This window comes from Pinus tabuliformis, chromosome 2_2 (assembly GCF_031772625.1).
Source record: "Pinus tabuliformis cultivar Carrire ecotype Pingquan chromosome 2_2, CPIR1, whole genome shotgun sequence".
NCBI classification, from domain to species: domain Eukaryota; kingdom Viridiplantae; phylum Streptophyta; class Pinopsida; order Pinales; family Pinaceae; genus Pinus; species Pinus tabuliformis.
Window position 1 is genome coordinate 941,020,151 of NC_142300.1, and position 4,875 is coordinate 941,025,025.

Sequence of the window (4,875 nt, forward strand, 5' to 3'; positions counted from 1 at the left end):
GAAAAAGACTTTTTGGTTTGATTGAAAGAAAATCTTTTGAAAGTTTTTGAGTTTCGCTTTCTTAAACTTGCTTCTCATCTGATTTCCTTTTTTGCGAAGTGAAAGTGCTTTGTTTTTTATCTTAAAACTTGTTTTTATTGTTTGGACGAAATGATTAGTAACAAATCATCTTCTATCTAAGCATTTCAGTGGCAAGACAAAATTTGGTAAAGCAGCAACTTTCCTTCTTTGTTTTTAGAGTAGTCTTTGAATTGTGCATCCACATTTAGTTCTTGCATTAGGGAAAGATTTGCATCTCTTTTTAGGCATATTTAGTTTTGTTAGTTTTTGTGAGTGTGGAGTCTGAAAAGAAAAAGGAAAATTTTTTGTTTATATTACAAGTGCCTTCTGAACCTCATAGAAATTGCTATTCATCGAAAACAAAAGTGCATGTGCATGTAGCTAGGTTTTATTAATTTCTTTTGCGTCCATAAAACACCACAAGTTTCACCTCCATTACCTTTGACTTAAAGAACAGCCTAATAAAATCAAGCGCTTAATTAAAATCCACTAGAACTTTTTGTTTTAGTTATTACACCAACAAGTTTAGGATTTTTAGGGCCTTGGATTAGGCGAGTGGAGAGTTAACTCTCCAAGGCCACACAAAACGTCAAACATAAGAGTCTGATTAAAGAGAGTAAATCCAATAGCGTTAGGGAGACCAGGAAGACTCCGGATCTGGGAGTTAAGCACGAGGGTCTGTGAAGACAGGGAAGAGAGATACCCCCTCTCCTACTTGTCCGAACTTACCTCACGACTGTTCCGCCTGGCTTCTGCGACGAGTTGGTACCCATAGTTGCCTCTCCTAGGGATCTGCATAGGTGGCTGCGGAGGGGAATCCCGTGGCACCTGAGGTCGACGTTGTATCACTCTCGACAGTACTTCCGGAGGGCACCCTTGCGAAGCTTGGGGGCTTGCACCGGCGCAGACTGTTGTTAGGAGGTCAGCGTAACTTCCTCTGATACCTTCGCTGATAGGACTGGGCCCTCATCATCCCAGACTATCCTCGGAAGGCCCTTTGATTCACTTTCTCGTATTTTGGTGTCCGGTCTCAATCACCCGGAGCGGAAATACTTGAAAGTTGTTTGACTGGCTGTATCTTTAGGAACTTTTTAGTGTGTGCTCTGTGCTCCTAGTTGGCCTAGCTTTTAATTTTTTGAGTCTTTAGATAAGATCATAACAAAAAATTCAAAGTGGCTGACCGGTCTCCAAGACGGTCTCGAAGACTTCGTGGTCTCTCGCCACCTAGTTTAGAGCCTTCTCCTAGAAGGCGCAGAGGGAATACTACCGGTGGGGTCCGTCCCACGCCGGCTGACGCATCGGGGATTGATCCTCCTCTCGGGGATATTAGCGGCCAAGCAAGGCCTGGTACTTTTGAACAAGAGAGGGACGCTCTAGTCTTTTCTCAAGTTCGCTTTCAAGCGGAGGATAACGTAGAGGTAGAAGAACTTTCAGAATCATTAGTGATTCCAAATTCTCCACTACCATCTAGTTACCCAGACGTATTGCAATACGTTGGGCCTCCATTATATAGACCAGCGAGTCCAGGTTACGCTACGCGCTTACCATTTATGATCACTACTGGAAGCATGGCTTCCACAAGTGCTGCGACTATGCAAACCCCAACATCGGTGCAAGGGGGAGGAACCATTTCCATCCCCTCCGCTTCCTTGTTCGGATCGTTTGCTAGCACATCTTTGGTTGGGTCTACCTCCATTCCGTCCACGAGTGGAAATGCCCAAACCAATGCTTTTAGTACTGGTTCCTTCCTTTTTGGCACCCAATCACAGGGTATTCCGTCAGTTCCGTTCAATACCGCTACGTCCATGATGGGCGGATCGGCTTCATTTCAGGGTTTTCCTTTTGGAAGTGGTCATATTCCACATTCCAACCCAACGGTAGGATCCATGCCTTTTTCTTCAATAGGACAAAGCAGCAATCCTTTCCAAGGTTGGAATAACCCTGGGGCTAGTAACGCAGGAACTGCGAATCCATTCATCGGTCAACAAGGAAGTAGGCCGTATTCCACGGTTAGCATGTTTCAAAGTATTCCTCCCCTCGCTTCGGCTTGGAACCCATATCAGGGGTTATCGACTCCTTACAATTCTATAGGAGGAAACTTTGCAAGCTATGGAGCTTATACGGCAGGAGTTGGTCAAACTCCGAATTTTGCTGGACCACAAGGCTTGCCCTTTGGTTCAGCTGGTTCTACTGGTCACTTGGGGCAGCCTGGTGCCTCTCAAATCCCAGGACAATCTTTTCAGAACTTGGGGAGTTCTGCCCAGTCTGGGTGGAATCCCCTAGGTCCTCCTAGGCTTCCATTTCTGGCAACGTTAAACTTGCCAGATCTCACTAAGCTAACGAACGACCCTATCAGATACAATCCAGCCTGGCCTCCGGTCCCAACCAAACTCCCTTCGGACATCCCAAAATTCGAAGGGAAGAGTGGTGAAGATCCGGGCGATCATGTAACCACATTCCATTTGTGGTGCTCATCTAACTCCCTCATCGAAGATTCGGTTAGGTTGAGACTTTTTCAGCGCACCTTGACTGGTAATGCGGCTAAATGGTACATAGAGTTGCCAGGGGGCAGCTTTACATCGTTCGCAGACTTAGCTAATATCTTCTTGAATCACTTTCAGTTGCCTGTCCGCTATGATGCCGGAACTGAACTTCTGGCTACCTTTCGTCAGGATAAGGCAACCCACATTTCTGATCACATACAGGAATGGAGACGGAGAAAAAGGCTCATTAAAGCCGAAATCCCTCCGGAGTACCGTCTAGAGTGGTTTTTGAAGTCTTTGCAACCTGAGATCTCCAAGGATGTCTCCATGTCTGGGGTCTATTCTGAGGAGCAAGCCATTTTCAGGGCCCAGCAGTTAGAACTGATCTACTCTCAGTCTGGGATCCTCCAAAAGTACTTGCCAGATGCTCCTGGATCTAAGGTTGATTTAGCTAAGCCAAAGCCAGGTCCGCATGCGGATGGTATCGTGGGGTCTGTAGACTCAACTACAGTGAACTTGCTGAATCAATTGCAGCAGTTGTCATTACAAACTGCTCCTAACAACCAAGTCACAATGTCTAATCCTCCTGCTTCCCAAAATTCTTCCATTAACGCCGTCCAATCCGATAACCCCAAAGGAAATCAAAATTCCGATGGGAAAAAGAAAGGACGTGGTAAAAAGAAGAACTCGGATGGGAAGCCCGATGCAAATAAATCCGGCAACAACGCTGGTGGTGGTGGAAATGAGTCGAGAAAGAAAGTTAAGTTTCCTTGCAAGTTATGCAAAGGAGACCATCTAACTCATCTCTGCCCTAGAATTGAAGACGCTCAGCGCTTGTTAGGACAGCAAGGGACTTCTAGTTCGCAAGCTGTGTTAACTAACCCGTTTCCCCAAGGGCAGCAACTTCTTGCTGGCGCAAGTTCGAACCCTGGTACCTCCGCAGGGGGCAACCAGGAAGGGGACAAGTCATCAAATGTTTTCATGATGGGTGCTCACGCTAATGTGGCCACACGGTCACGCGATTATGGTGAAGGTGAAAATTCTAAGGGTAAATCAGTTCCCGAAACTAACAACCCACTTCATATTGAGCGACCTTCTGTTGAGACTATACCTCGGGTGCCGAAAGGTTCAGCTAAACGCGCGACTATCAACCCTAATATTAGGGCAGCCCAGAATTACTCCATTGTCGAGGATCTGGCTCAGAGTCCATGTGCTATGTCCGCGTTAGAGGTTCTCCAGACATGTCCTACTCAACGAAGTGCCTTGCTATTGGCAATGGGGGCAGTAGATCCAAGTAATTCCTTAGCTCTCTCTTTTGATATGAGTAATGTCAAAAAGAGACTTCCTCATCACATGGCTTTCCAGATAAAGTCTACCTACCAGAAAACGAATATTTTCCGGACGGTTGTAGATGAGGGAGCTTCCACGTGTGTCATGTCTATGTCATGTTGGAAGGCCATTGGATCACCGACGGTTGTTCCTTCACCCACCCTATTGACAGCATTTGATGGTCACTCTCATAGACCGTACGGGATTATCCCGGCTTTTCCTATATGTGTTGGAGGAAAGGTCGTTAATATTGAAGTAGAAGTCATAGACGCTAACCTAGATTATAATCTCCTATTAGGAAGGAACTGGGTATACGAGATGGAAGCCGTTGTTTCGACTCTATTTCGTGTCATTTGCTTTCCTTATGAGGGGAAAATCGTTAAGGTTGACCAATTGGACTATTGTCCAGCTGATCCTCAAGCAAACTCTGACTCTACCATTCCTTTAGTGGGTAACCCCCGTCCGCCTATTGAGAGTCTAGGAGTCGGGATGTATTCTTCATTGATGGGTACGTTTAACCTTCCCCCTCCTACAGTTGGTATAGATACAATTTCATCCTCCAGGGATCCTTTACGGAGAGAGTTTGTCCAAACTCTTTATTCTTCGAATCCTGGAACCTTAGCTTCATCTGTGACCACATCAGGTGACGACAAGGTGGGTGAAATAGAATCTCTTATGTCTGCAGCAGAACCTAGATGTGAATCTATCGATAACGCTGTAGATAACCATTCTACTATTCCTCTGGGAAAGAAATAGATGGTGATGTGGCTCATTTTCGGACCCCTGATTCCACCTCTGCATCGGATTGCTCGGATATTGTTTTTCCATCGGATGAAGCGATATTCGAAGCAATGACGGCCGTAGATCGACCTTTGGAAGATTTACATCGTCGGTTATACTTTCATTCCCCTGTGCATGAAGTAGAATCTCGGTCCTCCAGTTCGACTAGTGATGTTTGTACGGTCCCTTTGGCTCCGACACATTTATTTGCCGAAGAGAGTAT